Source organism: Rhinolophus sinicus, chromosome 17, assembly GCF_057876585.1.
Source record: "Rhinolophus sinicus isolate RSI-liver-muscle chromosome 17, RSI-T2T, whole genome shotgun sequence".
In the NCBI taxonomy this organism is placed as follows: Eukaryota; Metazoa; Chordata; class Mammalia; order Chiroptera; family Rhinolophidae; genus Rhinolophus; species Rhinolophus sinicus.
The window spans coordinates 148,250,005-148,273,950 of NC_142517.1; the positions used below are offsets into that span (position 1 = coordinate 148,250,005).

The 23,946-nt window shown below is 38.6% G+C and overlaps 2 non-coding genes across 2 annotated transcripts; one reads left to right on the plus strand and one right to left on the minus strand.

Annotated features, from left to right (window-relative positions):
• Positions 1–17,339: 17,339 nt before the first annotated feature.
• On the plus strand, positions 17,340–17,411 carry TRNAA-CGC (transfer RNA alanine (anticodon CGC)). Its single transcript has one exon. It is a non-coding gene; the product is annotated as a tRNA-Ala (tRNA).
• Positions 17,412–17,710: 299 nt separating this feature from the next.
• TRNAG-GCC (transfer RNA glycine (anticodon GCC)) lies at positions 17,711–17,781 on the minus strand. Its single transcript has one exon. It is a non-coding gene; the product is annotated as a tRNA-Gly (tRNA).
• Positions 17,782–23,946: the final 6,165 nt, after the last annotated feature.

The following is a 23,946-nucleotide window of genomic DNA, read 5'->3' on the forward strand; positions in this document are numbered from 1 at the left end:
GCCCCTTAAACTCTCCTCAATTTTTTGGATTCTTAATGCTGTTCTGGTTGGGTGTTTTCTGCTACCTTATTTTCTACACAGCTGGTTGGATTCTCTGCTTCATCTAATCTACTATTGATGCCCTGTAATATATTCTTTATTTCCATTATTGTATCCTTTATTTCTAACTGCTTCTTTTTCATGGTTTCCATCTCCATTTTTATGAGATCATTGAGCACTCTTATAACCGGTGTTTGGAACTGTGCATTTGATATATTGCTTATCTCCATTTCGCTTAGTTCTTTTTCTGAAGCTTTGTTCTGTTCTTTCATTTGGGACATGTTTCTTTGTCTCCCCATTTTGGCTGTCTCCCTGTGTTTGTTTCTGTGTATTAGATACGGCTGCTATATCTTCTGGTCTTAGTAGAGTTGCCTTATGTAGTAGGTATACTGTGGGGTTCAGAGGTGCAGTCTTTCTGGTCACCTGAGCCACGTACTCCTGGTGCATCCCTTGTGTGGGTTGTGTGTGCCCTCCTCTTGTAGTTGAGCCTTGGTTGATAATCACATCAGTGTGAGGGACTGACCCTTGGGCTCACTTGTTGTAAGGACTGGCTTGTGCAGGGGCTGATCCTATAGAGCAGGATCTGCCTCAGCAGGACTCTGGTGCCTGCCCAATTTACCACTTGGGTGTGTCACACTTGGAGGTGGCTGGGTGATGCTCCAGCTCATTTTGAAGCTGGCCACTGGGGGCACCAGCCCCAGGACCACCTTGGAGGGGATCCACTGTAGATCTACTTCTGCCACAGCCTGTGCCCCACCCGGGGCCACCTAGCAAGAGCCAGAAAGAAATCTGCAGAAGTCTGCCACCTGTGCTGTGCTTGGAAGTGCCTTTTAGAGGCCAAGCTATGAACCAAGGCTGGCTGCCACTAGTGCTGGCTTAGGGCTGTTCAGCCAGAGATGCAAGACATGCTCATGTCAGATGCTGCTTATCTGGGTTCCACAAACCTTTGAGAGACCCTAGGAAAATGCAGCTTGAGCCAAGGCAGGTGGTCTGCATGAGAAAGAAACTGAAAGCAGCCTGGGTATGCGGAAAAGTTGGGCGGGGCCAGATCTCAAATCACCAGGGTGGGGCAAACGAACAGGGGAGATTCAGAAATGACAGCCGCCTGTGTTCGTCTTCCAGGAAAGGGAAGGACTCAAGAAAGAAACAATGGCCTCTGCCATCTCCTCTATCCAGGAGAAAGCTGCATCTCCAGCCTCTGTCCCAAACCAAACAACTCAATTCCCTACCATTTGTCCCTGCTATCTTTCCAGCTGCTGTACCAGTGCTGGAGCTCAGAGCAAGGGATTTCATTGGTGGGTAAGTCCATGTGCAGTCCCTTTAATAGAAGTGCCTGTGAGTGCAGCTGCACTCAGTCTCATTCAGTTATAATTTCTGCTATTTTTCACAACCAAAAATTATGGCGACTTCTCTCCCCACCACTGGAACCCTGGGCTGGGTTGGGGCTGGTATCTCTTGCTCCTTTAGGGGATGGGGGGGGACCCCCACAGCCAAAATAGCCCTCCAGATCTTTAATGGTCACACATGGGTATGGGACCAGCTCGTTCCGTGTTTCTGACCTTCCTACCAGTCTGGAGGTAGCTTCTTCTGCATGTCCTTAGTTGAAAAGCTTCAGTTCAGCTTGATTTTAAGTGATTCTCAATAATGGTTGTTTTGTAGATTAGTTGTAATTTTGTAATTAGTAGCATTTACCTACTGCGCTATCTTGGTTGTCTCAGAAACCTTTTTTGTTTTCCATTTAGAGAAGTCCTCTTTTCAAATTACAGTTACTGCTTTGTTTTTCCTCCTAACCCTGTTGAGTAAGAGTACCATTTTTATGGGCTATGCAGTCCTTAAAGAGTAGATCTGGCATCATCTATTTCTATATTTTCAGGGTCAGATCCAACAATTGGCAGAGTTTGGGTGAACTGTGGCTTGTGTAAATTTATACCAAAGAGTACATTTAAGCTAGGAATCTCAATGGCCTTCTTCCCATGACTGCATGCTCCTCTGGGCCTTCCAGAGCAGATGGTTTGACTTCTGGCTTTAGTTGTGAACATTCCAACTGGAAGCATCACCTGGAATTGAACAGACACAAGATATTTGCCCCTGGGAAGTCCATTGTCCACGCCACCCAGGGCACTGCCAACAGTATGTTTGACATCTTGAGATTTGAGGTCAAGGATAAGACACTTGTGAAGCTGTAATATAGTTGAATGAACAACCTGATAGAGTGCAAATGCTGAAGGAGATGAGAAGGAAATGCAAATCCTGAAACCTGCTCAGATAGTTGAGATTTACCTAGATGGCAGGACTAGAGCAATGAATTGCTAAATTCCTTGGTACAGAACATAAAAAATTGGAATTCATATAGCCCAAGAGAGTCTTCATCATTACTTAGGCACTACATTTTTAGGGACATCATTGTTTACTTCACACCCTCAGGACATACACCTGTATAGTGAACTGTACTATATTTTATCCCCATTGAAGACTGTAATCCATTTAATCTCCATTCTGCAATGGAGAATTTTTTAATCATGTTCTCTGACTATTTCTTTAATGAGCAAGTAAAGCCCTGTGAATAGCTTGAGTATTTCAACAACCGCCAAGCAGACGTGTAAGCACAAACTAGTAGTGTAATGACTGGGTCATTGCCTTTACCCAACCAAAACAAGGTAAATCAAGTTAAACATCCTAAATTATAATATACTCTAAATGTTGGTTTCACCCTCTGGCCTTACCATGAATCTGAAAGATCTGGTTAGGTTAGGAGCAGCCTTCCTGATGGGTGGGAGTAGCAGCCCTCCTGCCTTCTCTCGGATTGCCCTCCTGCAGACTTCTCCAGTGTTCTCTGATACTTTTGTCCAAGATCATGATGCTCAGATTAATCAAAGTCATTTGGAAAAAGTTTCATACAAATCCTAACCACATCATGAAATGAATATCAGCACTGAATAAAACCACAAATAACAGTCATGGAAGAGTCCTTAGAAACCTCCTACTATAGGATTATTCCTTTATGATGCAAGTTGAAATTCAAGGCAATAAATACAATTCTTCAAGACAATAAATAAAACAATAAAATAAGGAACTTTTCTCAAATCCCTCCCAGAATTATCCTGTTTATGTATCCCAGGGGTACAAAACTCTATGCCTCCAAACTCTATGGTATCTGTATTCCTGGTAACTGACCTATATATTTTATTCTATGTAATGCAGTGACATAGAAATAGCTAACATTTATTATTTCTATAATACAGTGTCAATGGCACAGTCTCAATTTCCATTTAGGTTCTGTTATTCCTATTTAGAAACTGAGGCACAGAAAAGACAGCAACTCTCTCAAGATTGCACAGGTAGGAAGTAGCAGAACTAAAATCCAATTCCAGGCAATCTGATTCCAGCATCAAAGTGCTTAGTCACACACAATAATGCCTCTTTAAAATCTTAATTTGCTATAGATATTTATCAAATCCTATGATTTGAAACAGTTTCCTGAGTGGAAGGAGGAAGCAAAAGAGAGCTGTTCAAAAATGTTAGGATCAAACATTATACTGCTGTGTTCATTTAAAAAAAAAAAAATCTTTCACTGCCCTCATGAGTACAAAGAAATGTGACCCCATCCAAATGCAACATCAAATAGAGTGTTCCAGAAATGGATATGAACTCAGAATCTTTGATAATTATAGACAAGAGACATGAGATAACCTAATCTAAACAAATTGATTTGAGCTATGCACGAAGCTCAAATTAGTGGTACCACCTAGAAATGCTCTCTGAAAGGCTAAATCTTTGGATTTTTATACTATTTGGAAGAGGAGTGGGTTCTGTTAATAGGACAGACTTCGTGCAACATATGTTAAGAAAAAATTTGGAAGCACTTAAAAAATACAAGTTGGAAGCTTAATCTTGCAAAAAAAAAAAAAGAGGAAGAAGAAGAAGAAAAAAAAATCCTTCAACTGTTTTGGAGCTTTTATGAGAAAGTCAATAAGAAAATTAGTACGAACATAGAGAAAGGACTTTATGAGTTGAGTGACTGTTGTTTTTCTAAATGTCAGCATGGAAACCCAAACAGAAAGAGGTGAGTTGGGTCCCTGGAAAGAATGACTGGGAAAGCTGAGTGTTAAGTTTGTGACGTGTTTGATGGCAACCAAAAATTGTCAAGTGCACGATGACAAAGTATTTCCTGGAACTAGGGGCTGCTGCATGACATATAAACACGGGTAATATTGTGGGGGGCCTATGCTTTAAACCAAGGTGGGATCTATATGTGGCAATATTACTAACGGTTTGAAATGTATTCCCAGGCAGAGGTCTCTGGAATTTGGAAACAATTCATAGATAGTTTGAGCTGAGCTTTATACTGAATTGGCAATCTTTCCATACAGCAGAGGAAAATAACCAACTTTAAAACACAACTTGCTCTCTGCTTTTATTTTGACATCATGGAAAGTAACCAATTTTAAAACATAACTTACACTGTTTTCATTTTAATGACATGATCTTGAAAATATAGTACTTGGCTATTGACAAGAGACTAGGACTTACTTCATTAAAGCTTTTAGGGTTTCACCCTGAAAATCATTTTTAATTGTGTTCTTAAATTTAATTCAAGGTTACTTCTGCTAAAGGTGTAACCACCTACTCTAAGGAAAGTAAGAAAGTGTGTTCTAGTTCAAAGTTACCACATCTCTCTGACCCTTAGTTTTCTCATCTATAAAAAGGGAAGATTGGTCTAAACTCTCTCTGAGTTTATGTTGTTTTGTTTTGTTTTTTATCCTCATATTCAAACTCAGATGTTGTCCATATGACTTCCCTAGAATTCCAACAGAAAAGAAGGGAGGCCGGGGGTTTGTGCATGTGTTTATATCATGCATACATGTGTGTATATATATATATATGTGTATATATATATATATATATATATATATATATATATATATATATTACATATGTAATACATATCATAATATATATAATACTCATAAGTGAAATTTACCACACTATAAAATAAATAAGAAAACCTCTGCGAAAACCAGAAAAGAAACTTACCTAGCTTCCTCAATATGCTTCTCCAGAACATTTTTCTTCTCTTAAAATAAGAAAAGCACTTTGCAAAATATCTAAAGCACGAGCCTAGAGTTGTGACTTTTTCTAAAGTCTTGGGTGTTTCAGCCTCACAGCTTACCATTTATGTTACCATTTATGGGAACAATGAAGTGTTTTTGTTTAAAAGTCTTTCCCCTGTAATTAAACAGAGATGGAACTGAGTCAACAACTGAGTTCTGGAAGCTGACAAACTGAAAATGTCAATAAGCTATTAAAAACATGCTCTGTCTAAAGATATTAGGAAGTTGCATTGATCCTGAATTCTTAAGAAAAGAAAAAGACCTTTAGATCAGAAAGCAGGACTTAAGAGTAGAAGAGAAACTTGGCCTAATGGTGATTCTTTCCCCCTTACAATTTCTTTCTGGTCCACAGGCTGGGAAAAGAGACCAAGGCTTACAAATTTTCAAGGAGAGGGAAAAATCCCACATTCCTTTGGCCATACAACAATTGAATTATCTCTATTATCTCCTAACCCTTGTGTAAAATGGAGAAAATTCGTTTAGTAGAAAGCCCTCAGTGCTCAGAAGCAGACTAGTCTGGTGGTATACGATGATTTTGTCTTTCATCTATCTTTATACTTGGGGTTGAGATGGGATTCTATATGTATTAATCAACGAGCAGCCTCAACCTCCATAAAACTTTTCCCTAACCCAAGAGATCTCAAATTTTATGGTGATGGCTGCATAATTTTGTGAATGTACCATCGACTGATGGACTGTACACTTTAAATGGGTAAATTATATGGTATGTAAATTAGATAGAAACAAAGTTGTTATAAAAATTTTTAGCGTATGTCCGGAGCCAAATAAGATACACGTTCTCAAGTCTCAGATTAGAGGGTGGAGTCTCTAGGTGGCTTTTTTTTTTTTTTTTTTTTTTTTAGCAGATCATCTAAAAATATATTTATTGATTATTTTAAATAAAAAAACTTTCCCCTCTTTATTATGCCTAATGTTGAGTGAATAAGAGTATGCATCAGCTCACCATAATAACAGAGAAAGGAAGTTAGAACTGTGTGGGCTTGAAAACCAGAAAGCTGAGTTAGGATTTCAGATCCTCCATCTATAAAAGAGGATCTCAGCTGTGGCTGCATATTAGAATCATCTGAGGATTTTTTTTTTTAAATATCATTGCTTTATCCCATCCTAGATAAAATAAATCAGAATGGCAGAACATTACGTTTTTTAAAAACCCCTGGTGATTCATGCATATGTCTATTAGTTATGTGAATTTAGGCAATTTGTATATCAGGGATACTTTAATATCCCTGATATACAAAATGGAGTGTAGTAAACATCCAAGCAGTTGTATTTTAAACAAACATCTCAGATGATTCTGATAAGATGGCCCAAGGTTCAAGCTTCTAAGGAAATCTAAAAGAGATGATGTATTTTGGTATTTTCCCTAAAGAAGAAAAGAAATCACACAAACGTTCAGAATAATCAATAAATAAGTAGCCATCTTTCAGAAATCATAAATTTGATTGAATGTCTAATTCCCCATTATGAATGTGAATATTGTTAGTATTGTAGGAACCATGATAAATTTTTACTGAAACTAGTTCAGGGCCTCTCAGGTAACATGAGCCTTGAACAAACCACAAAGGAAATTCTTGTATATTTTCTTACTAAGTCCTCACAAAGATCCTGTTGAGTTGTAGGAACTGTAAAAGCCACCTGCTTCTAAAGATGGCAAGGTAGGTATTAAGCAAGGTTAAATGTGGTGCCCAAACACCTAACTGATAATTCACCAATATGCTTGGATACCAGGTCTTCTGACTCCTAGTTCAGCACTCTTTTCACCATAAAAATCTGTCTTTAAAAATGCTTCTTCAGCATGTATCAGCATGGCTTGCCCCTAACCTTTAGAAGCTATTGTTTGAGCACATTTATGAAGTTTCTATTGTTAATGATGCTAAGAAACTCTACATCTTTTTTCTACCTGCACCACAAAAAGAAAATGCACAATTTAATATATTTCCTCCCCATTCTCTGTAACAGTTTTTGTCTAAAAAACTGAATTAATGTATATCAGCCGTGGGAGCATACGTGAGTGTGTGTCTGTGTGTGTTGAAAGAGAGTGTGTCTCCATGTGTTCATGGAAAGAAGGACGGTATATTATTCTAATGTGAAATTACAAAATAGAATCTCTTATTGATTTGTATGTGAACTGTTAAAAGAAACTCACATTTATTGGATAATTACTATGCTCTAAACTGACTTCCCTCCTGGCACAACCCTCCCCATCCCCATTCCTTAAAGACAGGCATCTGGCTCACTGCCTGCTCCACCCAGACCCCACTGTCTTCCTGAGGTAAATGAATGTCCCTGTGAATATCTCAAGGCTTTCAGTTCCTTGATCATCTCATCTTTATTAACGTTCACCTCCGTTCTACTTTAGATACCCACCTCTAGGGTGATGTCATCACTGTGAACTTCCCCACCTTTGAAATATTTACCCCAAAGATCCCACTGATCATAGCTCTCTCATTTGACCTCAAGGAATTCATCAAGCATCTGGTCAACCCATTCCTCTCTAGTTTGTTTCAGGAAAATCTTAGATTCTATGTTCATCTCTTCAGTCATACCTTTGTCAATTTCTAAAAGTTCTGGACCCGTTATCTTTTTGCCACAGGCACCTGACAAAACTCAGGCAATCTGGCATCCGTCTTTCTGTGTCCCTACTGCTGGACCAGTGGTTCTCTACATTCCTCTCACCAATCTCATCCGGGTCTCAGTGCTGCCTGGAAATTTGTCCAGCTCCTTTCAAGTTCTTCCACTTTCATCAAATCTTTAAACATATTAACTTGGCATGAGACCAACTAGATGAGCTCTCCTCTTTGCAGAGAAAATAGAAGCTTTTTTTAAATGAGAAAGTCCTCAATTTATTATCACCAAATCTATAAAATTAACTGTATGCCAGAACCCATCCCTTCTTGCTTTTCTTTTGCTGCAATAATGTTAAATGTACTCCCTTGAGTACAAGGGAGAGACACTTAAGGAATTTTCACATATCTTTATTGTCTCTCTCTCTCTTCTGACTCCTTCATATTTTCATTCAAACATACTGAATCATCTAAAAATAAAAACAAAACAAAAATAAGCTCTTTTTACCCCTAGGAGCTCTTAGATCTAGCATTCTTTCACTTGGATGCTCAAGTCAGAAGCATCTATTATTCTTTCCTTTCCCTTATCCCTTACATCCAATTAACATGCCCATCCTGCCAAATCCATTTCCTCAGTATCTCTTTATTCATTCAGTTTTTTCCATTTCCAATGCAAAGGCTTTAAATCAGCGTTGTCCAATAAAAAAAAATGTGAGCCATATGTGTAATCACAAAAAAGTAAAAAGAAAAAATGAAATTAATTTTAACACTATTCTGTTTAATATATTTAAAAATGTGATTTCAATATGTAGTCATGATAAAAGTTATGAATGAGATATTGACCTTCTCAATTTGGATTAACCACACCTGAAGAGACACTTCCCTAGTGGCTACCATATTGGACAGTGCAGCCCTAGGTCACCATCTATTGCCTGATTCCATCAATTCTCGCTGGATGCCAGGAGGCAGCTTCCAGTGGTTTTCTTGTTTCCTGTTGGGGCCCCCTCCCATATGTTCTATATACTACAGCCAGAATGATTTTTCTAAAAATAAAATCTCATGTTGTTTTCTTCCGTAGAACTCTGTATGGTTTCTCACAGATCTGTAAGCTTTTATGATACTTATAAGGCTCTGCATAAACTGGACCGTGCCTACTTTCCAGCCTCAGCTCTTCCTTTTCATATTACACAGTACAGGGCACACGCCCCACTACATTTAGTTTTGGTCCTTACAGCCACTTTGATCTTCTTGGCTTCTAGTTCACTGCATATTCTCTTCCTTCTACGTAGAATGCTCTTCTTCATCCTCCTTGCCCCCATTCATCCTCAATAGGCTAACTGCTGCTCATATTTCAAGTCTCTGCAGAAACCTTCCCTGATGCCCTTGGCCTGGATTATGTGTTCCTTTTGTGTGCTCACATGGAGCTCTTAGTTTCTTCTGCCATGGCCTTTATTGCACTGTTGACGCTTTCTTTATATTTAGTTACCTTCCCTCCTTTACCCAAAGTACAGAGCAGGAACTACCTTTGTCACTTTTTTATCCCCAGCTCGAAACAGAGTGCCTAGTATATGGTAGGTGATCAATAGACGTTCACTGAGTACATATATGAGTAAATTAATAAATGTAATCTTTTTGAGTATCAGAAAAGAAAGAAAAAAGAGAAACTTTACTATTTGCAAATTCTCCTGTGATTCAATGGTATTTTTTTCTTGTTTTTGTCTTGGTTTCCTTGGATCTCAGTAATTTCCAGATGAGTTTGTTTCAAAGAAAAAAAAATGTTGCTTTGATATAGGAATAAAAAAGGCAAAGAGCATGAAATAGCTTTTTCACTAGAAGAAACCTAGGAAAACTTCCAAGAGAGACTAACTGTGAGTTGTATAGCATATATAAGTATTAGAAGAATTAACATTTAATTTTGTAGTGAAATAACTTATTAAAGTTAAACAGTGACCTCCCTGTAACTAAATTTAATGGACATTTTAAACTGTAGCTATCTGACCTCATTTTTCAGATGCCAGTATATATATATTTTTAAATATAATTTTATTAGTTTCAGGTGCACAAGACAAAGCAAAACTTAGACGTTTATCATTTATATCCCTCATACCGTGTGAACCCCCCTCCCCCCATTCACTATCCCTCTGACACTGCACACAGCCATCACATCTCCACTCTCTCCATTCCTAATGCTGTACTCCGCTTCCTGCAACCATATACATACAAATATATACATATATATATATACATATATATATATATATATAAAATTATAATTGGCATTCATTATTGTTCAGCCTCAGGTGTACCGTGCAGAGATCAGGCATCTACATCATCCCTGAGGTGGTCTCCCAAATGGGACACATTTCCATCGGATACCCTACAAAATCTTTACTTTATTGATTACGTCCCCCAAATTAATTTTCAAAACCCCGTGGCCATCTTGTGGTTACCGACTATTTTCTAAACCTCTCACCTTCCCCCTTATCCCCACCCCCCCGCCCCTCTAGCAACCCTCAGTTTTTCCTCTATGTCTCCAAAACTGTTTCTGATTAGTTTATTCACTTATTCTTGTCTTTAGATTCCTCATATAAGTGAGATCATATGGTATTTGTCTTTCTCTGTCTGACTTATTTCACTTAACATAATGTTCTCTAGGTCCATCCATGTTGTTGCAAATGGTAATATTTCCTCTTCTTTATGGCTGTGTAATACTCCATTGTATAAATGTACCACAGTTTCTTAATCCAGTCATCTACCGATGGGCATTTCGGTTGTTTCCATGTCTTGGCTATTGTGTATAGTGATGCAATAAACATAGGAGTGCATAAAGATTTTTGAATTGGCGTTTTGGATTTCTCCGGATAGATACCTAGGAGTGGGATTGCTGGATCATAAGGTAATTCCATTTTCAGATTTTTGAGATACCTCCATACTGTTTTCCATAGTGGCTGCACCAATCTGCATTCCCACCAACAGTGCACAAGCGTTCCCTTTTCTCCACATCTGCGCCAGCTCTTGTTGTTTGTTGATTTATTGATGATAGCCATCTTGACTGGGGTCAGGTGGTATCTCATTGTGGTTTTTATTTGCATTTCTCTGATGGTTAGTGAGGTTGAGCATTTCTTTATATGTCTGTTGGCCATCTGTATGTCCTTTTTAGAAAAATGTCTCTTCATGTCCTCTGCCCATTTTTTAATTGGGTTGTTTGTTTTTTTGGAGTTGAGTTGAGTGTTTTTTTTATAAATTTGTGATATTAACCCCTTATCAGATATATCATTGGCAAATATCTTTTCCCATTCAGTAGGATCAGATGCCACTATTTTAAAACTCTTCTCCCCTTTGAAACATTCTTTTCCATTGGGATCCCTGAAACCTTATTCTTCTGATTTTCCTCCTGTCTCCCTGGCTGTTCCTTTTCATTCTCCTTTCTCAGTCTTTAAATGTTAGAGTTCTTCAAAGCTAGACTTTCAGTTCTTGTCTCATTCTCTGCTCTCTCCCTAAATAGTCCCATGCCTTTATTTTCTCTGCACCAATGTTTCTCAAGTATGTGTATTTATTTCAATGTGAAACCTCTCTTCTTGTCTCCAAATCTATCATCTAAGTATCTACTTAAGATCTCCCTTTGGAGAGATATAGCCACCCCAAATTGAAAAAAATAAAGATAGAATTAATGATCATCTACAAAGCTCACTCTCCTTCCAATGTTTTTTGCTTCATTAAATGACACCACACATAACTGTTCAAGCCAGAGTGCTGGGAATCACCTTAGACACCTCCTTCTCTCCTAATCTGTATTTCCTGTGTATCCCTAAGTCAATCAATATTTAGTAAATTGATATTAGAAATTATTTATATTACTAAAGATGTAGAGTTTTTAACGCATGTATATATTATTATATATTATTATTATACATATGCAAATATGTACATATATATGCAAATATATACATATATATTTGGAGAGCTATAGTTTTTTTTCTGGGTTTCCGCACGTTTATCTAAATGCTCTTAAGTGTAGAGGCATTTTTATTATCGTCTGCCTTTTTGTACATCAGTGCAAAACTCTTAGTTTCCTGAGTGAGGATAAGAGTAATGTCGTAGCTGGCTCTTTTTTGTTAGTCAAGAGGGACAAGAAATGAGCATTTGGAATACCAGTTAACATTGATATCTGTTTCTCACTTTTTAAGGAGTTTGTAACATAATAACAAAAGCATATAATTGGAGGGGAGCCTCCTGAAGTACAATCTTTGGGAGATAAACCTCTAAATCCAAGGGAAAAGGTATGGCTGCCTATTTCCTCTTAATATGCCTCTAATCAGTTAAAGATAGTTAAAATACAGAGGAACGATTGAGACAGAGTATCTCCTTAGGGTGCAATTGCCTTTATCTCCTTTTCTGTTTTGGTGATAAACAAGCAAGAACATTCTATATCCTTTCTTTACCTAGAATTAGTGAAGAAAACCACTGGCTGCCATTCAACCTGTCTGAGCCTAACCTCATTGGCAGGGCCGAGAGAGCCTCAGCCTATTGTCATAAAACTGACAATAAAAGTATGTCTGTTTGGGCCGCACAAACAACATATGTCTATATGGTTCCCTGTGTCCTAGAAAGAACAATTCTTTTTATTAATTAGAATTTAGGTTATTTTGTGGGAGAGATCCCAAATGAAGTGGCTTAAACATGAAGAAAGTTTATTTCTCTCAGAAAATCCAGATGCAGACAGCTTAGGGCTGGTATGTGGCTGCACAGCTGCTTGGGACCCAAGCTGCTCCCACCTACCCAGGTGTGACCTTTCTCTTCAAGTGTCAACCCTGACTTTTCTTCAACCCTCCCTTAGTAGCTAGGTTTAGCCACGAGAGTAAGTTCTGGCCAACGGGATGTAAGAAGAAGGGATGTTCACTGCTCTTGCTCGTGTCCTTAAAGGAAGATGTCCTTTTCCTTCACACTGCTGTTTGGGAGGGTAGGAAATGTCACTGTTCCTGTGTCCAACGGAAAGTCAGAAGATATATTATCATAGAAGGGAGAACAGATATTGGGGACAAGCGACAGCATGCGGCACAGGTTTTAACAGCATTTCTTCAGACTTACATTAATCATACAGCCTAGGGGTTCAGATTTAAGGCCGAGATCAATTTGGTTTGACTTCTGCTTTCAACATCTCTACCTATATGAACTCGGGCAAGTTAAAATGTTCTTGAGTGTTGTTATCTTCCTTTAATACTCCATGCAATGCCCATTATAAAATGTACCAGGTTGTATTACAATTTATCTGTGTTCCCCTGTGCTTCGTTAAACACCCAACATACAGTTTGTACTCTCTACCCTTATAACAGTTATTAGATACAGTAGTTTCCCTAACAGCTGTTGTTTGCTTTTCTTCTACCTTCACAAACCATTGTCTTTCATCCTCCGCTCTCCCTCTTTCGTGTTATCATGTTTTTTCTTTTTCAGATCAGTTATGCTGTCCAGTCTGTATGTGTAAACTTTCACTGTCACATTAATTCCATTCCATTGTTAACACATTTTCTTCCCTTACATACCCCCTTTTAAAAACTTGAAGTATAATTTACATAGAAAATTCATCCACTTTAACTGTGTAATTAAATACTTTTTGATAATTTTACTGAGTTGTGAAAACATCACCATAATCCAGTTTTAGAATATCCTTTAGAATACTTCATCCCAATAGAATTCCTTATGCCCAGTTACCTTTTAAAAAGCTACTGGTTGTGCTCGCTTCGGCAGCACATATACTAAAAAAGCTACTGGTTTCATATTTTAAAACTAATTTCCCACTTGAAATTATAAACCACCATGCATTAATTATATGCCTATAGAGAACTCAGTGAGTGCTTAGTGCTATGCGGAATTCATATAGAATAACATGTAATACCTAATCTCAAGGGGGCTAGCTAGTTGGTAAAATAAGGCCTAGTTAGAGACCACCATAAGAAAATATGTATCCTATTTGCAGCTTTTGTGAATGGGTCAGAACTATAAGACTACAGAAACTCTTACCATTGAGCAGATCATCTAAATTTGGAAAAATCTTTCATAGCCCATACAGATGGATATTTTTTTCCTTCTTTTCTAAACTGACTGACCATTGGTAGTTTCCAGAAATATGGGATTTTGTATCATCTCTCTTAAATGACATCTTACATATGTATACCTTCTTCTGTTTCCATCTGTTTGTAACCAGAATCTAATGATAGAATTTGTATCTTTCCAAATAGGATGTAATTTACTCTTCAATAAATACTTCTAATTCTAAATGCAAATTATGATCACTATAATTTTTTACTTTAGGGTACTTATTGAGAAGAGTAATGTTTATTAACTTTCTCTGAGTTAAATGTAACCAGTAGCTTATTTGGCCCTCAGGTTGTTATTAATGATAATTAACTGTGATGATGAAGAATTACTAACAGTTATGACCCTGAGGAGTAAAATAATGTATTTCAAAGAACTGCCTGTTTCTTTAAGAGTTGAGTAAAGCAATCTAGTCCTTTTTCATCCAGGAAGCCACAAGCACTGGGCAATTGCAGGTACCAACTGCACATTGCTCTCCTCCCATCCCCTTCCTAGTCTCTTCTTGAGCCTTTCTAACAGTTTTATTGAGATATGACTGACATAAGACATTGTATTAGTTTAGGTGTACAACATAATCATTTGATGTATGTTTATATTGTGAAGTGATTAACACAATAAGTTTAGTTAACAACCATCACTAGACAGCTCTTGACATGCAAATAGCCTTCAAGCTGGATATTGGAATAAACTGAGAGTTTAAAAAGATATTGATGTTAAATAACTATGATGTATACTTTGAAACTAATACAGTATTGCAGGTTAATGATATTTTAATAAAAATCTTTTTTTTTTTAAATAAACCAACTGAAAAAAAAAAAAAAAAAACCACGATATTGATACCTGAACCCACTCCTAGAGCTTCTGATTTAATTTTTGGGGGTTGAGCTCAAGCAAGCATCAGCCATTTTCAAAGGCTCTGCCAGTAATACTAGTGTGCAGTGAGGAGTAGGAACTACCGCTTAGACTGGGAATAAATACCTTAGCTCAGAGCCAGCTCTAAGGAAAAGGTGCTCTATACCTGCTGGACAAATTGTGCCAAGAATGGTATAAAGCATGTGAAAGGTAATGTGGAAGCAGTGCCAAAGATAAACGTCACCTGCCTCAAAGTGGGGGTTTAAGGTCAATCTTTGTTAGTGTATGTGATGTGTGTGACAGAGAAAGAGACTGACAATGTGGGAAATTTTTCCACAACAAACAGATGTGAGGAGGGTAGAACATAGGACTGGATTTTTTAAAATTTTGTTTTTAATTATAATTGCCATAATAATATTATATTAGTTTCAGTTGTACAACATGGTGATTCAACACTTATATACCTGACAAAGTGATCATCACAAGTGTAGTAACCATCTGTCACTGTACATAGTTTTTACGATGTTGTTGACTCTCCTCCCTATGCTGTATCTTATGTAGCCATGACTTATTTTTATAACGGCAAGTTTGTACTTCCGAATCCCCTTACCTGCCCCTCCACTACCCCACTTCCCTCCAGCAACTATCAGAACTGGAATTTTTAATACTCCATAATTTTGGACATTAGGTCAGCCTCTCTCTTCATCTGTGAGCAGAACTGGAGCGGTCTTATATGCATACAGAATCAATGCGACCCAAGAAGTTTTCCTGAAATGGCCCCTAATCCCAAAGGCTGCCTCCTGTTTCATCTTTCCCATCAACCACAGTGGCTCTAAAAGCCCACTGAGTCTTTCTTTTGGGGTAAGTAAGCCAGGCCAGTAAATCAACTTCACATCCTCTGTTGGTTTTAGAGCCTGGCTTCATTTTGTTTATCAAATGCATCTAGTTATGCCTTAGACTGGCAAAATTGAGAGCGAGCATTTAAAAGGGGGGCTTTTCTGGCTCTACTTTGGCTCTAATGTTTCAGAATTGACTGAAAAAGAAGTCCCAGAAAGACAGGGCCTCAGGTGATGGACCATAAGACATAACATGAGGAAGGAATCCTAAAGAGGATGTCTAGGGGAGGTCACCAGAGGCGAACATGCTTCCTTTTCAATAAACTCAGTACCACACTTGTAATTTGCACTGGTGCAAATCTTGGGGCTGGAGAAATGGCTCTGTTCCTGTTTCCTGATTCAGTCATCTGAAGATGTTCATGTTCGAGGGCCTCACGACGTAATGCAGAGGTTGGTTTGGAAATATTCTGGCTTGGAGCAGGGCTCCTTAATGACTATCCACTGACGTGGCTTTTTTTTCTTCTTCATTTTTTTGGACATTGTGTATTGTATTATTAGATCAGCATGTGGCTTGTTCTAGTGAAAAACAAAATCTGGTTATGAGCCATTATTTGCTTAAATTACTATAAGCAAATATAGTAACTTTTTAATCTAGGAGTTGTAGTTTATTCAGTTATTTTGAAACTTCTGCTTTCTGCTCTGGCTTTTGGCCTGCTGACCACTTCATTTATGAGGGTGCTCTGCAGCCACCAAGGAACTGGAAATTCTAGGCCTTCCCCGTGTTACCTGTCGTGGTCAGCCTCACAGGTAGACTGGAAATGACCTTGATCCAGCTGCCCTGATACCAAATCTCTCACCTGCTCCCTCTCATCACGGTGTCTGAGGCTTCTACCACCCAGCCTTCACTTGCGTGGGGTGGTTTCAAGTTTAAACTGCACCGGGTAGGGCCAAACACACATTTCATTAGAAGGCAAGTTAACTCTCTGTTGCCTAGCACGCAAACAACTGGGGAGAGGCAATTTCCGAGGAAAAAGGACCGGGTACATTTCTTCATTTGGGACTGGGCGTACGATTAGTACGTAGTTAGGGCAGGTTCAGAGGACATTAAAGGAGGTGCTCAGTGACTTATATTGCTATCATATCAGTCAGCTGGGTCCAAGGTGTAACTATCACAGAGAAAACTCGATCTTAATCAGACCCCTCGTCCCGACTTTGTCATCATTTATATATGCTTAAGTTATAAAGAGAGTGGCGGTGTCATTTTCTTTCAGTTTCAGCCCGTTTGCGAAATCATTTTCATCACCAAGAGTTGGCTGTAACCCCCACATAACGCAATTTGTGGGAATTCGGTGTGAACGAGTCTTTCTCCCGGAATGAGGGTTTATTTCGGGAGCGGAGGTTGTACAGATAAGCCCATAGGGTTTTCGGGTGCGCACAGAGGGTCCCCCACCGCTCTGCTGCGGGTAACACTCGCGGTGCGTCGTGTGCGCTGGTCTCCGGTGGGGCCGGAATCGGTCAGTGTTCCACTCTCCGCAAGACAGCGGGAGGGACGCGCGGACTTCTCTCAAGCCCTTGGCAGGGCTGAGTCCCGACCCCAACTTCCCGGAGCTCCAGGCTCGGGGCAAGAGTGCTCAGTAGTTAGTTCACCACGCGGCTCCTCCATGCGCGGGGTCCCGATGCGCCACGGAAGCAGCTAAAGACGGGAATGGGAAGGTAAAAATATACTGCAGAGATACCAAAATAAATTATTAAAAGTTATAATAATTTAACTAGCGCTATGAAGATCGAATGAATAGCTATACCAGAGAACAGTTCTCCGGCTGGGGGATGTAGCTCAGTGGTAGAGCGCGCGCTTCGCATGTGTGAGGTCCCGGGTTCAATCCCCGGCATCTCCAAACAGCCGCTGTTGGTTTTTGTTTTACCTCCATATCGTGGAACACGATATCTCATTACTTGTACAGTTTTTGTTCACGTACTCTAGGGCGCCCGATCTAAAAGAACATTCTAAAGGGAAGTCTGAGAAAAACAGTGAAGCTCCGCAAAAGTCCCTTCGGTGGCTCGAAGTATAACTGAAACTGAAAATTTACCTTGATTCATACGGCTTTGTTTGCAGTAAGTAAACTTTTCGATGTTATTATTGAACTTATTTTGAGGCCCTAAGACATACAAATGAGGAAAGTAAAAAGTTCCGTGTTGCATTGGCCGGGAATCGAACCCGGGCCTCCCGCGTGGCAGGCGAGAATTCTACCACTGAACCACCAATGCCCATGTAAGTGATGATTTTAAATGATGTACTAGAAGAGATATTTCCATATAAGGATTGTTTTCTGTAGTTATATAGTATTTGTATATTTAATTTGGGAGGAAGAAATGGAATACTTAATTTAATAATTATAGAAAATATTAATATTTATAAAAAGTCTCATTAATTAATTTATGTTGAACTTTATGAGGAGATTCTTCTGAAGCTATCCTTATTGAAGGAGGCAAATGAAAATTTTGTAATGTATTTACAGGATTACACAATTATCTAGCTGTATTTCAGCCATTTAGATAATTTATAACATCTCTTCCCTTTTGTCTTTTATTATTTTAGCTATTCAGACAATACGTGATGATATTTGTCAGGGATTGGGAGTAGGGATGAGGGAGAAGTGAAGGGGAACTGGAACGCTGAACCAAATTATAAGGGTAAATTGGAATTGTGTGATATGAGCAGTGAAATTTAAAGCATTGGTGATTCTAGCCAAGTGACCTAATTCTCTAAACTGCCCCTTCCCTGAGTCTGATCTTTTACCCTTAGTTTCCATGGAAAGTAAAATTGCAAACCATACAACAAATATAGATGAGGGGGAGAAAGTAAAGTGAATAAAATGCATCTATGGAAATGAGTCTAAACATAAGATAGAAAGCTCTGGTTTTAGTCATCATTGACCCTTTATCTTTGGGAAGGACATTTCCACCAATTTGCAGGATCTTTGATGGACAAGGAGGATTTGGGGGGAAAAATAAGAGAAAATAACAGTAAACACATAGCAGTGTCTATGTGCTGGGGGCTATGTAAGTGTATTACACGTGGACTTCACCCCAGTGAGGTAGATATTATAATTACTCCAACTTAGCAAATGAGGAAACGGAGGCTCTTAGCAAGATTAGAGCACAGGTAGTATCATGGTTTAATGTCAGATGGCTGTCAACAACACAATACATCACAATTTGCCCCAGAAATACTGCATGTAGCTCATGTCATTATATATCAAAAATAGTAGAGTGAAGTTAGAAAAAGATCATAAAAGGCTACTGAAATAACGTCAGAACTTCTGTTAAGATTATTTTGAAAGGACTTTTTAGTATGTAGATACAGAAAAAAATTAAAATTACATTACAGGATTATAAAGACAAAAGATGAAGAGATTAGGGAAGCAGGAAATCTAGACTATAATCCTAAGTAACCTGTGGAAGAACAAGTTCAAATCATTTTACCTCTCCAAACCTCAGTTCTTTAAAATTAGAGAACTGGAGGAGAGATGTGGCTTTAAAATTGCATTCTGAAGGGCTTTAGCTTTCCAGAAGGGCCTCAGGGCCATTGGCTGATGAGGTCCCACCTTCTCTGTGGAGGGGAAGGAGGGGCAGGGGCTCACTTCCACCAGCTCATTTTTAAACTCTTCTGTTTATTTACATTTGTTTGATGGGTTACAAGTCTGAAATAAAAATAAAACTTTGAAAAGCCCTGAACTAAATGACCTAAGTTCCTTTGAACTCCAAAATGTTATGAGTCAAAATAAAAAACAATCTTAAAAAAAACCCTCAGTGTGAGAAACACTACCAAAAGTTTAAAACAGGTGGAAGGAATCAAATAAGTATGATCTAATGGCAAATATTATTAGTGGCCTACCAAAGGCCATTTTACTTTCTTTCTTACTTAAAGTTGGGACCAATCTACCTAGCCCCAGGGACAAAAGTGGTACTCTAAGCCAATTATCCCATTTTCCTTTCCAAAGATTGATCTGGGATGGGTTTGTGACAGTTCCTGCCAATGAGAGGAAAGTATAGTCAGCTCAGAGCTTCTGGGAAAAGATGGAAGATCTCTTTTGCTTTTTCTTGCTTGCTTGTAACACTGCCATATGACGTATAATGCTTGGAGCTGCCCAACCATCTAGTGACTTGAAGGGAGACTGAGGATGACCCATCAGAAAGATGGAAAGAGACACTGTACCATCCTGGGATTTTCTCCATTCAGACTTTTGGTTAGGTAAGATAATGAAAGGTCTTTATTGTTTAAGCCCCATTTGGTTGGACATTTTGTTACATGCAGCCAAAATTATGCAGGGTGTGTGTGTGTGTGTGTGTGTGTGTGTGTGTGTGTGTGTGTATGTGGCAGTTCACACACTTTCAGGTACAAGTCTGGGATAAGTCCTCTACTCTGTAGAGAACTAATACCTTGAGGTTTGTGTAAGGCTAACTTTTCCTTAAGCCCCTGTTTCTCTGTCACAAGGGTAGGAATGTGAAACAGGTTTAGCCAAATATTTTCCTTCACCACTGTGTTTAATTTAGACATGGATATGTGACCATAGCAGGAACAATGAGAGTCCTTACCAAAACTTTCTTGCCAAAGCTATAAGCAAACACTACCTTTTTCCTGGGCTGAACAAATAGGTCGAACGTATAGCTGATATTGCTAGTGCCATCTTGATTGTGAGATAGAGAGATAGAGAGATGTAGATAGAGACGATAGAGATGATAGAGATGATATCTATATCTATATGTATAGATATAGATCTATATAGATCTATATTGATCTCTTTATATATAGATCTATATAGATCTAGATACATCTATATCAATATATGTATATGTATATATATATATATATATATATATATATATATATATATATATATGGAGAGAGAGAGAGATCTAATATGACATTGAGGTGCTAGAAAGCAGCCATGCCTTACCGGAACAAATTCTGAATTTTTTTGTCTATGTGAGTGAGCAACTTGTCCTTAGACAATAAGTTGTGTTTTTTGTTGTTGTTAGTTGAGCAGTATTTATATTGCTTGCATCTGAACAACACAAATATGAGAAACTAATTTTACCCCAAACATAGTAAATGTAGAAAAGTCATTATCCCACAATGTGATATAGGCTGAAAATATTTTTATGTTTTTTTATATATCTAAGATAAGTTTTATATTTTTTTATATATCTAAGAAAAGTTTTAAAAAATTTATCAGTGGTAGAATTACAAAGAGACAATAAAACTCATGAGAAAAGTTTGAAGGACTCATCCCTAGTTTGTTGGAATAATGTTAATTTTATAGCAAGGGAAGCCACTGAAGTTTTTTTGTGGTTTTTTTCTTCAGCGGGTAAAAGGATCAGGACACCTGAAGGGAAGACCTGACAACAATGTGTTAGAGAAGTGAAAAATAATAGAAACTGAAAGTAGAGAAATTCACCCAGGAGGTGGTTATAAAGGGAGTGGAAAGGCAATGAGGTTCTGAACCAGGGTGAGGCTCTAACATGAGGTTCTTGGCAAGGCAGAAGGAGGAAGAACAATGAATATGGAAATCTAGCTTAAGTGACTGGGAGAATAGTGATATAATGTCAGGAAGTCAGGAGGAGAAAGGACTGGAAGGAAAAGGATGGAATAGAGTTTTTACTTTTGGAAATACTGATGCTGAAGTAGGGGAAGATGCCTACTGAGCAGCTGACATCCAGATCTGGAGAAATCAAGGCTAAAAAGGTGGAGTTGGGAGCCAACTGTACAGAAATGAAAGGTAAGAATGTAGAAGTGGAGGAAATCACAGAGAGAAGAGAACTGAGGGCAGAGCCTAGGGAAGGTCTATTTTAGGGCATGGAAGGAGTTGGGGAGCCAAAGGCAGAAAAACAGAGGAGTTGGATGTCATGGAATCAGTGGAGACATGGCTTCTTCAGGCAGGCGGAGTCCTCTCTACCTTTTCTAATTCCCAGTAATACATCATGACAAATACATGTATTGGTATATTTCATAAATGTACTCTGTATTAATCCTGTTTCACATCAGAGATATTGTGGCAGATAGTGCTTTTGTTATTGGTATGGCCAAGCATGGAAAGATCACGAGATGGCCAACAGTGCCTTCTGGGTGGCACACACTGACATTTTCCCTAGTCAGCTGTGATCCCATGCTCTGATGAGCACCCCCTCACACACACACTGAGGTTGCCATGAAATGTTACACGATAGTCTTTCTTAGGAAACCTGGTCATTGTGGGCGCCCAAGGGGGCAGGCAAGAGCTTGTAAGTTGCATTGTAGCATCTTGGAGCACTTGTTCAAGGCACCTAGTCCCTGGTTTGTGTTAGCTCACTGTGGAATGTGGCCAGATAAATATCATTTGAAGAAAACAAACCATTAAGAAACAGAAATATTTCATATAATACACAGCCACCAAAGCAATGACTTTTTTTTTTTTTTTTTTTTTTTAACTTGTGAGTGATTGTATTGATTTAATACACACAGCTTATTTCTGTCCCAGGTTACAAACTAGCCCTGGGGAAATGGTGGAGCCAGTCATTTGGATTGCCCTTTACTGGCTGGGAATTAAATCATTACTTATTCCATTTTAGAATCACAAGTAGTACCCCAAGGCCTACTTTCCTAAGGATTAAAAGCAAGGCATAGAAATGAAGAATCCAGGTATAATTCTCAGATGCATGCAGATGTTGAGAATACAGCAATTTTTCCTGGAAAGCTGTCACTGCAAAATCATCCTGACAGTGATATGCTCATTTCTTGTGTCCTAGCATGTCTCAACTAGTCAACAAGTCTGATTTTCCCCTTTTAAAATGGCACTGAAGCTTGTTCTTCCTCCTCACGCCCATCCCTCCTACCTAGTGCAGACCCTTACCAGCTCACTCCCTGGGCTACCTGGGAAACCTCTGAATTCCTTTGCCATCCTGTATGCTGCTACCAGTTGAATTTCCTCCCTCCCTCTCCTACTTATACCCTTCCTCCCTTTATCTCTCTGTTTTTTATTTCCTTCGTTTGTGAAAATTCAATCATTCCTTTATTGCTAGTTCAAGAAATGAATTAATTTCAATCCATACAAAGTCCTCAAGGTGGAGGAAATGTGGGTGTGAATTCTTTATCCTTTTCTTGATAGCCATCACTGGGTACAGCATTTCTTTGAATACTCTTGAACAGGGCCCCTTGGCCACCCACCATCTAATGGTAGAAATGGTTTTCCTGTCTCTTCCCAAGTGCTCTCTCTTCTTCTTCCCAAGTCATTTGGTCTCTTAAAATAAATATTTTTTCATAAGTAATCCATGCATATGGTGCAAAATTCAAAAAGTATAAGGGTATGCATTAAAAAGTATGTCTTCACCCCACTCACCCCTGTTAACGGGTTCCCTTTCCTATAAACAGCCACCGTCATCAGATGCTTGCATTTTCCTCCATAGATATTCTACATAGATACAAATATTGCACTTTACTTTTATGCACAAATGGTATGTACCATGCATGCTCTTGTACTCATTGCTTTTTCTTCTTTATTTTTTTCAGAAAAAATAGACCTCAGGAACTTTTTCTTTTAACTCTATTTAAGAGCTACCTCTTTCTTTTTAATGGCTTTGTGTTCATTTGTAACTAACTGCCCTTTACAGACTAAGAATTAAAACTTATTTCCATCTTGCAATTACACATAATGCCCCATGGCCAAGTTTCCTAAGGATTTAGAATCAAGACATGGAAATGAAGAATCCAACTGTAATGCTAAAATGCATGAAGATGGTGAGAACGTCCACTGCATTCTAAGGTACCATAATTACCTCAGCCAGTGCCTGAGCAGAGGACATTTAATCTGTTTCTGATATTTTGCTAGTAGAAACAACACTGCAATGAATATCCTTGAACAAATGCCATTTTGCTCACGTATGAAAGTATCTGCAGGATAAATTCCTTGAAGTGCAACTGCTAAGTCAAAGGGTGAATGCATTTTAAATTTATATAGATGTATATCGGAATTACTCCCCAGAAAGGTCTATATTTTTTTTTAAATATTGCTTTCATTATATTACTGTTTTGCTCACAAGCTTCTTTGGATCCTAATTCCAACCACATTTCTCCAACCTTGCTAGCCTCAGGGCGAAATTCTTGGGTGTGTAGCCTGTGCAGTCTCACAGACCCTCACACTTGGTTTAATGTTCTGCTGTCACCATGTTGTAATTCTGAAGTTTTGAATAAGAAACCCCACGTTTTCATCTGGCATGAGGCCCTAAACATCGTGTAACCAGTCCTGGCTAGATGCTCCAGACTCCCCAAGTTCCAGGCCCATTTTACCTATTGCAGTCCTACCTTCCTGCGGCTCTCTGTTATGCACGAAACACATCATGCTCATTCCTTCTAACAACGGCTTGGTTTATGCCACTTTCTCCATCCTGAACGTT